Source organism: Cebus imitator, unplaced genomic scaffold (assembly GCF_001604975.1).
Source record: "Cebus imitator isolate Cc_AM_T3 unplaced genomic scaffold, Cebus_imitator-1.0 Scaffold288, whole genome shotgun sequence".
NCBI lineage: Eukaryota > Metazoa > Chordata > Mammalia > Primates > Cebidae > Cebus > Cebus imitator.
In genome coordinates this window covers 2,749,841-2,761,832 of record NW_016107603.1, presented here as the reverse complement: position 1 = coordinate 2,761,832, position 11,992 = coordinate 2,749,841, and positions in this window count along the sequence as shown.

Here is an 11,992-nt window from a genome sequence, read left to right as displayed (position 1 = left end):
AAGACGATACGGACAAGCTTTCCCTACTGTTTCCTAGTACTCATCAGCAAAAAGCAAGTGTTTTAACTGAGAATCCTTAGAATAAGTCATTTTGTAAATCAAAGGACAAGACTGTTGCATGATATAAAGAAACAGCATAGCCACCCTAGCCTTGTCTTAAAATTTAAAGAGACCAGTTTTGATATGCTGCTTTGTTGGTGGCCTATGACAGTAAACAACAATGGTGAAGTTGGATTTTTGAACTTTCAAACTGAGACTGTCTTTATTATCATTCACTCTAACATCTCTGCCAAGCAAGGTGAGAAAAGATGTGGGGAAGAAAGGATATTTAGATAATTCAAAGTAAATAATTTACTCCACATAATATATGATAAGTAGTAGGTAAGAGCTCAAGCTCTGGGTCAGAAGGCTTTGGTTTTAAATTTCAGCTTCACTGTGACTCAGTTTATTGCCTGAAGCAATTCAGCTTCTTGATTTCTGTTTTCCCACCTGAAACAGGGACAATAATTAGCTTCTTCACATAGGGTGATTGTATTAAGTGAAAGAATGTAGATACTCAGCACAGGGCCTGAGGAGAAGCAGAATTTTTTTTTTTTTTTAAATAGCCATATAAAGTATTAGCTTGAAAAAAGACATGGAATTCAGGTCTTGACAACTGCAGTTATAATAATATACAAAACAGATACCATGAACAAGTCCAAAGGATCATGCAAATAAATTGCATTGTAGCTGACTGCAGATCTGGAGTAAAACTTATTATTTTAAAAAGAACAGACATGCACATTTAAATGATGTTAGAAATAAATTACGTGTTTTCTGCATATCAGACCCATTTCCACTCCATATAGCACATTTTAACTTTTGATTTAGAATAAGATTCATTTTAACTTTTTGATTCAAAACTGTTAGCAGCAGCGAATCCGTGTGGGTCTGCAGCAACTCAATTCTTGCCTCCTCAGAGGAAAGAATTCATCTGATGGGCATATAGCAGAGTGAGAGACCAAGACAAGTTTTAGATCAGGAGTGAAAGTTTATTAAACAGTTTTAGAGTGAAATGAAAGGAAGCACACTTGGAAGAGAGCCAAGTGGGAGAGTTGAGAGATTCAAGTACATGGTTTCACTTTGGCTGGGGTTTTATATGTAGGCATGCTTCTAGGGTCTTGTGTCTCTTCTCCCCTAATTTATCCCCTGGGGTGGGCTGTCCCCAAGGGCAGTGGCCTGTCAACCCTTGGGAGGGGGCTGCATGCACAGTGTGTTTACTGAAATTGCATGGATGTTCATTTGAGGCATTTCCCTTACTAGTCAAGTGTTCCTGGAGGAAGGTCATATGCCAGTTAAACAGCCATTTTGCCTCTTAGTGCACATGTCTGAACCCACTTGTCCAACTCCTGTGATCTTATCAGAAAGCTGCTGATCTCCAGCTTCTGGTGTTTTTTATCTATTGGGAGACTGCCTTTCCCTGGTGCTAGCTGTGTCCAATTATTATTTTAGAGAGAGACAGTTTAACCTTACCATCACCTTATGGTCACCTGACAATTCTGGTGGTGGGCGGGGAAAGGGTTCTGCCCTGCTCATGTCTGCCTATCTATCTACTCTAACAAAACCAATGACACAGTTATGGAAGCAAAAATTAAAACCTTTCCCCACACATCAACATGAAGTTGTGCATTTCACTTATAACTAATACATGGTTACATATTAGGTGCTTCAGGAATTACCTAGATTTTAGTGACAAAATAAAAGATGTTTGGTTTTCACAGTGTCAGTTCCTTTGCTTGTTTGCATGTTTTTTTCATTTTGTTTTGTTTTGTGACCCCTGGTAAGTCTGCTGTCTTGAGCGAGGTGATGTCCTGTCCTGATAATCCACTGAATTTATAGTAATTCCTTTTTTGCAGAGCCAACAACATACAGAACAACAACAAAAAAACTTTCCTAAACTGGGTTCCTATACACAGTTGTTTAAAAACCAGATAATACTTACTTGTTTTAACACCTTTCTTAAACATTCTTTTTTAATTTAAAAGAGCCTATTGAGTTACCTAGATGAAGCTGAGTGTTGCAGTATTTTCTGAGTAAAACTGCAATATGAGATGCTTTGTGCTCACTAAGAGTAAGCATACACTCTTCATGGGTTCCCTAGAGCAGAGGACCTAAAAATGGGATCCACGACTGGGTTTTAGAGGTCTGTAATCCCTCTGAATTTGTATGTAATGTTTTATGTGTATATACATCACTTTCATTACATATTCAGAGAAGGCTTTTATCTAAAAATTCTGCATTTCTACAGAGCAAAAACGCCAACATATTTTAGAACTTTCAAGCAAATCTCTAAGAGATTGAGAGAAGTAATGAAAAAGGTCAGCTTGGAAGCATACTGTTTGTAATCAAAAGGAATAATCTGGTGATCCACTTGGAGAGAGTAATAAAATCTGCATTCAAAGTCTAGCAAACTGTCAGGCTACTTGCTGAATGCCAAGGTCCCGATTTTGCCCTATTCACACAGTGTGTAAAACATGGTTACTGAATAAGCATATTCTAATTAAAGTTGAGTGTTGTTTTTATAATTTTATTTTATCTTTCCTTTAGTGCAATATACAGTAAAACATTTTTCTGAACCTATGTTGTGAACTCTTTTGTACTGCTTTTTTGGAGAATCTAAATTGAGTTTTAAATAAGAGAAGGGAAATTGAAGTATAAATATCCTTATGTTTATAATACCTTTGCTCTCATAGTTGAATTTATGTGTCTTTTACACATAGGGAGAATTGAGTTCAATATGCTTTTAAAGCAAACCAAACATTGAAATCTAAAGTATAAGTCAATGTATGTATTTTTGACCCAAATTATACCCATACTGATACGATCGAAAAAGACAATGAAAAAGTCAACATTTGTTCCATTTTTGTAAGAGTGTATCACGAAGAACACATTTGGGGGTTGTCTCTAAGGTATCTGAGGGGGTTACTGATAACTTTTTATTCTCTATTATAAGAACAATGGAATCTTCATTTAAGTTGTTATGGAATTTGAGAGCATTTTCAGAACTTTTCTCTAAGGGTCTGTTATAGAATACAGTTAGAGAACTCCATCTAATCAGGTTTAAATTATGAATGTTTTGACTCTATTTGGGACATGTGATACAAATTATACATCCTGGTCGGCACACTCCTTTTGGGATAGAGCTGCCTGTTTCTATAATCACTGATGCACTCATAAACAAAGACATCTTTTCCAGTGAAAGATTTTAAGTATACAATTTGCATCCCTGAGTGTAAAATGCCCCAAAATAATATGAATAGACAAAGCAGCTTAAATTCCCTTCTGACTAGAGGTCATAAATATGAACATGCTATTCAAATACAACTCAAGAAGAAAAATGAAAAATAGACTACATTTTCTTATGTTACATATGCTCAGCCTTACACACATTTGCAGAGAAATAATTTTGAACGCATGCATCTTGATACATGCTACACTACAAATGCATGCTAGAACCAGGTTCTTATGAATTACATCCTCTTCTCAGACACACATGCATAATCTTCCATTTCTTGTCTGTCTGTGGATTAGAAAGAGCACAAATCTGATTTTTCATCCAAAGATACCTTTATCTCTGTCTTGGCTCTATCTCAGTTCATTTTCCTCTTAGTGTTCATTTGATAAGCATTTTTTGTTGTCACCCTTATGTGTATATTCATACTCACTCCACTTAGCAAAGTAAGGTCAGAAATGGCTTAAAATAACCATCAGTATTGTGATTACCTAGGTAATAATTTGTGAGATAAAATTTAAGTTTGCTGATATCAAAGCTCGTAATATCCGAATATGTCTTCTTTTTAACTTAAAGCTTGCACCTTTCTGTGGAGTGCTAATAAGTTCTGGTTAAACAATCACCTCTGCAGAATGCAGAATGTAAAACACCCCTCCCACAAATAATTAACCCGAATACCAGCAATAAAGAAGTATGTGTCATATCTAGAGAATTTGCAAACAGTAACAACTCACCCAAAAGCCAGTCTCTTTTTATTACTACTCGCCAGATATTTAAATACTATCAGTGATAAATTATTTTCCTGAAAATATATTTATTGGCCAAGTTCTAAACAGCCATTTTGTTTACTGCTGAATTTCAGTAATATTTAGTTAGCCTTCAAAATGGCACATTTTTATCATTTGACTTATAGAAAAAAGTGTATTCTACATGGATGTTAATTTGGACAATTATTCTTATCAGAACTGATACCATGACATCTGTGGACTCACTTACATATCTGCATTAGAACTAAATTTGTAACAATTCAACATCGTTCAACCTTATGTTGGCCACAGTATCTTCGGCCTCAGTAGCACCTTTGTTTAAACAGTTGATTCAAAGTTAAAAATATTAGCACTGATAGTAAAGATGAAGAGCCAGATCTTGAGTTATATCAATTCTGTCATTCTGTGTAACCATCTAGAGTTTTTAATGGTGTTTAAATTTAAAACCGTGAACTAGAATGTGAACTGTGAAGTGTAATATTTTTGTTTGAGGTGTTTAAATCTTAGTTCACACATTAAATATTTTACTTAACTTGAAAGTCTTTAAAATTGATATTTTTAAATCTTCTATAATTGTTATAAAATATTTAATAAATTGAGAAATTATAATTATTGTTTTACATTATTGAAAATGTTTTTTCATATAGAAGAAGGAAGTATTGACATATATATTAATTATGCCACTGATTACAAATTTAATCCCACATTAAAGTAGTATCTAATAAACTATTTGGTGACTGTCATGATAAATCTAATATTGTCACGTAAAATTGTAGTATAGCCAAAACTCTATGTCTTTCAGAATTTGTATGCTTAGGCATTTTTGACATACATAGCTCTTAGAGGCTGTTGAGTTCAGAGATAGAAACTTAATAAGAAATGAGACTTAGGGGTAACATCTGGAAACCTTACTCCCTAAGACCATTTCCACAAGCTCGTGTGCATGTGCACAAACACACACACTCAAACACACACATACATACAAAAGTAGAATGACAAAGACAGAGAAGTACATACTTCTCAGACCCACATGGTTTGAAGCTTTCACTCTTGTTTCTCCGGAACATGTTTAATAAGAGAAATCAGTTTTGTCTCTCTGCTCCAAATTCCCTTACAAAGGACTTTTATCTCTCATCTCTAGGTAATCTCCATTTTTTTCCTACCCTCCAACATATACATCCCTAACACCCTACAAGTATCCCGGTGGTTGGTAATTAATACCAGTTTGAGTCTGAAAGCAGCTCAAGCCTCATTTCATAAAAGTCCATATGTAGACTACTCAGAAAAATGACTTCCAGAGAGAACTGTTTATTTTGAGCTGAAGAACTTCTATCTTCACTAGAAGCAAGTGACACAAAGGTCACTCTGCCCTGAAAAACTATTTAATCAGAGGTTATATGCTTTTCTGCTGTTCCATCTTTATACTGCAAGTGACCAGGTGTCAAGTCTACTTGCATAATGCAGGAAATAAGAAAGAATAAATGTGTCCTAATTATAACATATATTAAGGTTAGAACTTTTCTGATGTGACAAGTCTGCACAGCATCCCAAGGAATTGTCATGCTTCCATCCAAACTATGTTCTATATATAATGTGTAATCTGCTGTTAGTAATGGCCTATATGACAAAAAGATACACTTTATTTGGCGGTATAACTTATCACATGCATAAAAGGCCAAGTATAATTATTCTCCTAAATATGCAGATATTTTCCTAAAATTTGGACTATTTAGGCAAAGCTACTTTAACACTGGGCATGGTCCAGGCCCAAGTAAAGAACTTAGAAGAGAATGCATAGCTTTTGGAATCTGTTAAAATGTCATTACTGCCAAGAATGTGACATATGGGGATAATTAGCTATTGTAGTCACCATGGACACTATAGACTGTATTCTGGAATGCTCCTGGAACAAGTCTTCACAGCATATTTTACATAATTTGGCAGTCTTCTTTATGAGCAATTCTAAAAAGAGCGGGCCACAAATTAACACAAAAAAATACATCAAAAATAATTTCTCTCATTTTTCAATTTGTTCAGTCTCTGCCAGGTTTAGACCAGGATTTTTTGTTTAATGATCCTGAATAGAATACAGCCTTCCTCTTCTCAAGAAATGGATTGGGGTCTACTCTCAGTGCCTGTGGATCTTCTCTGTTTCTATTTATCATTGATTTAGGAAACTGGCTGTAAGTTAATAAAACACACCTCGCTGGATTCTGAGGCTCTCATTTCAGAAAACTCTAGCATCATCCTATGACTACGTTATATCTTTATCTTTTTTCTGATTAAACCTCAAGTATTATAAAGTAATACTTTTAAAAACACAAACATGATTTTTTTCTTTCTCAAAATTGAGGAGCTGTTTGTGTAACCAACAACTTATTCATTCAGATGTTCTTTAAACAAGCAGTTGGTACATTACAACTCATGGGTCAGTCCAGCCCATATTTGTAAATAAAGTTTTATTGAAACACAGACATTCTCAATTGTTCATGTATTGTCTTTGGCTGCTTTCTCACTACAAAAGCAAAGTTGAATAACTATGACAAATTTAGGCATAACCTAAAATATTTATAATATAAACTTTATATGTTTACTAACCTTTAGGTTCAACAGATATTTATTGAACACCTATTTTATAGTAACTACTGTGCTAGGCACCAAAAATGTAACAGTGATGAACATTTCCAAAATTCTGTAGTTAAATTATGATGGATTTGGTAGCAAAAAATGTGAGTAGGAAGAATAAGGACATAAACTAGACTTATTATTCAAATACATAATATAATACCTGAAGAGAAAGGCATTCCCCATTAATTAAAATAATATTGAAGAAACCTATCATGTATTCCTGTGTACAGTAAGAAAGAGCACAAAAATTTTAACCTACTCTCTAATGCTCAATACTCTTGATATTATTGTCTCCAAGGACCATATGATGAGAAACGAAATACTGATGAATATTCTGCCAGAGAATTATATTTCAAACTGAGATATCTGCAGATGGAGAAAGAAATCAATTTTTATGTGATTTTTAAAGGTTTTCGTTATACTTGCTAATTGTATTATACATTTCTTCTCCAGTGGTAAATCAGAATATTCAGTTTTTTGTACTGTGAAGGTTGAGCACAAAGATGATGATGACATTGCAGACATTTACGTATAATTTATTTTTATTTGGTTTCTTTGAAGCAGCAACACTTAAGGTTTATGTGATTATTTCTAGTTAACTTTATTTTATGACAGCAAGCCAGTCATCTTCTAACTGGCCTGCTCTAACCATGTTAGACCTTGGCTTTGATGTGCCCACCCATGGATAAATAAAAAACACAAAACAAGTCTTTCAATTAAGCTGTATATGACATTCTAATTTCAGCAATATAAATTAGAAATACATGTAAATGTCTTCAATGTGTCTAAAGGGACAACATGCATTCTAACTACTCTCCTTGAAGTTTCTCTTCTGACCTTTAATGTATTAAAAAGATAGGATTTCTTCTGGACCTGGGATCACTTTCCTCTGTGCTATAGAAAATTATGTGGGCATTCTTTACTACAAAGGTGAACTTTACTTTGTTCATCTTAATAAGGCTGCATTTTTGCTTTGTTGATTTTATTTATTTATTGAGACAGAATCTCACTCTGTTGCCCAGTCTGGAGCAGTGGTGCCATCTCAGCTCACTGCAACTTCTGCCTCCTGGGTTCAAACACGTGCCACCAAAGTGAGCTAATTTTTTTTGTATTTTTAGTAGGGATGGGGTTTCCCCATGTTGGCCAGGCTGGTCTCAAACTCCTGACCTCAGGTGACCCACCAACCTCAGCCTCCCAAACTGCTGGGATTATAGGCATGAGCCACCATGCCTGGTCTATTGTTTATTTCTGTAATCATGACTCAGTTATTAAAGTGAAGTTTTTAGAAAAACCTTCCAAGGGGTCCAGAGATCTGCTCCTTAAATATGTGTAAGTGATTTTTACACTAATCACAATCATTAAATAATATTTCAGCTATAACTTTGTTATACTCTCTCTTCCTTCAAAACTGTTATGAAGTAACTTATAATAAAAACATGGCTACAAGATGTCTGCAAACAATTAATGGAAGACTAAAGGCAGGGATTCATAAATAATGTGGAAGGGATGGAGATAGCCAATGACTGCAAATCTAGCAAGCAAATTAACTACAGTTTGGTGAGTAAAAGCAACAGAAGGAATACATGGAAATATAAATTCAGATGTAGTGAAGTCATTTCTATAATAGTTATTTTTAATTATTCTAGAATAATATAAGGTTTGTGATTGAGTTTATAATACAATATCGAGCAAAGTGTGGGCACTTATATATTTGTCAAATGAAAGGACAGATTTGTTTAATCTAGTTTTTATAGAGTTCATTGCATAAGTTAAATACAAGTTGACTTATATGTGGGTCACTAGTGAGAACACCATTTTGATAAGGCAATCTTGTATGGATTTTAGTCTATACTAGATTGAATTGTCTTTTACTCACTGTTGTGGCATTATAGTAATTTGTTTTCCATTTTCTTACTGATCCCACATTGATAATATTATCATAGGAATTATTTAAGAGGGTGAGTTTGTGCAACATCAAAGAGCTAAAGTTACTGTAACTATGTATAAAGGATGACCTGATCATTAGGAATTTGTGGCGGTCTCCTCATCCATCTAGACTTTTTGGGTCCCACTCTTTCCATAATATTGTGATTTTAAATAAGAGATACTGCAAGGGTAAGCGGTCAGTTTACATTGTAATACAGCTTTTTGTAGCAACAGACTTAGTGTTAAAATTTTTCGAAATCTCAAATCCACAAGAAAATGTTTTTCTTCAGGGAACTTATATGTATTATATGCAATTTAGTATCTACCTTCATCTGGTTTTATACTTGATATCAATGGACTCACACAATATGTGTTCTATTATAACTTGCTTTTAGCTCAATATTACAGGATTCATTCTTATTGACACATGCAATGTTAAACCATTTTGATTTATTTATAATAGTCCATTTTATAAATATCTTACATTTATTTTTACATGTGTTTATTGACTGACATTTTGATGTTTTCACATTTTTGTTATTTTGATGGATGGTGCTAATAGTAGTTTGCACATCTAGCGTTCATTTGTAAAAGTTTCTCTAGGATAGGGCTATTAACACTGAGATTTGAGGGCCATTAGCGGAGTATAATATCAACTTAGCCATACTTAACCACAATTGTATTAAAATGTGAAAGAATAGAATTAAGCATATTGAAAACATTAGACATAATAAGAGTAATGACTGCTTTATGACATTTTATCTCCATGTATGTGTATTTGTGTGCACAGTCACAATGTAAAGTTAGTGAAAAGATTTTAAGCAGCTCTACTTAGGATACATAGCTAGGAATGTAATTCTACATATTCAGATTTTGCAAAATGAATATTGTAATATATGCTTTCAGTAGTAGTATATAATGGTTTCCAATTTTTTGTATCCCTACCATTATTTGTCAGAATTCAGATCTTGGTGTCAAGATTATATTGGTCTTATAGAATGAACATGGGGTATGCCCTCTGCTTATACTTATGGAAAAAATTACTATCAGATTGTTTGCTGAGAATTTTATAAACTTGTTCTTAAAATATTGTGTATACCTAAGTAACAAACCTGGATGTTCTGCACATGTACCCCAGAACTTGAAGTATTAAAACTATAGGCTTTTTCCCTAATAACCTCAAAACATCAAAAAACATAATTTTAGATCCTTGGTTTCCTTATGGGAAATTTTTTAATAAGTCATGCAGAATTTTTAGTTATTTGGCAATCAACTTTGATAAGTTATATTCTCCTGGAAATATATTAATCTCATCTAGGTTTTCAAATTTCTTGTCATAAAAGCATCAATAATTTTCCCTTGTTTTCTTTTTGATTTCTGTTTCATCTATATCTCTGGATTTTTTTCACTCAATATTTTTTATTTATAAATTCTCTTTTTCTTTGGTTAATATTTCTGGGGCTATGTATATTTTATTAGCATTTTTAATAACAAATTTTACTTAATTAATCATCTCTATTTCATTATTGGTTTATGTTTTATTAATTTTTTTGTATTATTATTGCCTGATGGTTAATTCCCTGCCCATGCCAACTTTATGGCTTGATGGCTCTGACAACATTCTGCTCATAATGAGCAGCTCAGGTCACATAATAAGTTGAAGGTAGTTAGACAGTAACCTAGGTAGTAAAAACAGCTATTCTGATGAGAAGGAGTCAAAAAGCAGAAGAAATATTAAAAATAGGGGCATGTGAAAGATAAGGTTAAAAGTACAAAATCTTCAAGAAAATTTAGTAAGTTAAGACACAGTTTTTTTCTAAAGTTACACACTAATATTGGTTGAATACCTGCACTGTATTTTGCCTCATGAAACAGGGAATGGTCATACAGCGAAAAGAGCTCTGATCTTCAATTATGTTTTAGTTTAATTTGAAACTACATCTTCTATTAATAGAAGTCTATTAAATTGGGAGGAGTTCCCACTAAGGACAACTATAAAGGTTGAGCATGATTAAAAATAATTTCTTTGAGGCTTCAGGAAGTTACCAAAATTGCAAATAATTACTGGCCCAGATCTGGGAGAGAACTCCAGCCAAAAAACATGAGCCATGTTTTTAACATTACTTTTCTGAGATACTAAGATTCTGGATGTCACTTTTGAGAGTCGCAGCTAAATACAGCAGACAGGAAAAGCATATAGTCTAGGGCCAGTTAGGAATGATGGACTATTAAACCTTCTCCATAAGGTGGGAACCAAAAGTACCCTTTTCAGGAGTAAGAGTAAACCAAAAGTAGACAGGTACATGCAAACAGTGCAGCTCACCTCAAAAAATGTCAGTCTCTAAATCTGATTCAGGTAACCCAAGTTAGGACTCCCAGTTAATTGGTCAAAACAAATGAAAATTATTTCTGTTACAAGATAATATTATCTTAAGCTCAAATTATCTCCACAAACAATTTTGAAAATAAAATATTAGGAGCAAATTATCTCCACAAACAATTTTGAAAATAAAATATTAGGAACAAAGGACATAAGAAAACAAAAAAAAAGAAAAACTCAGAAAACATAGCAGACAATAGAAAAAGACTTACAGAGAAAAACAGATATATGAATTATCTGTTGTATTTTAAATAGTTTATTTGCTGTATGCAGGAAGAGAAAAGACAATACTGAAAATTCTTTGGAAAAAAAAAAACTCTTAAAAACAGTACAATTGGAAGATGCAATTGTATCTGAAATTACAAAGTCATTAGTTGAGTTTAATAGTGGGTTAGACATAGCTGTAGAGAGTATTAGGGCATTGGAAAACTGGTCAGAAGAAACTTTCCAGAATGAAGAATAAAGAGATAAAGTGATGAAAACTGCATGAGAAACTAAGAGACATAAAGAATACGGTAAAACATTTTAAAATATTCATAATTTAACTTCTGAAAAAATGGGAGAGAATGCAGCAGTTCTCTTTCAGGAGATACTGACTGAGAACTTTCAAAACTAGTGAATAATCAGTCTATCCAAATACCTACACACATCCTAGAATAACTACTAAAAACATCAAATCAAAAACCCTTAAAATGCCCAGAATAGAAAAAGAAATGAAATTTCAAAAATCTTGGCTGGGCACGGTGGCTCACACCTGTAATCCCAGCACTTTGGGAGGATGAGGTGGATGGATCGCTTGAGGCCAGGAGTTTGAGACCAGCCAGGCCAACATGGCAAAACCCAACCTCTACTAAAGTTGCAAAAATTAGCCCGGCATGGTGGCACATGCCTGTAATCCCAGCTACTCAGGAGGCTGAGGCATGAGAATCACTTGAAACTAGAAGGTGGAGGTTGCAGTGAACCAAGATCATGCTACTCCATTCCAGCCTGGGCAACAGAGTGAGAATCTGTCTCAAAAAA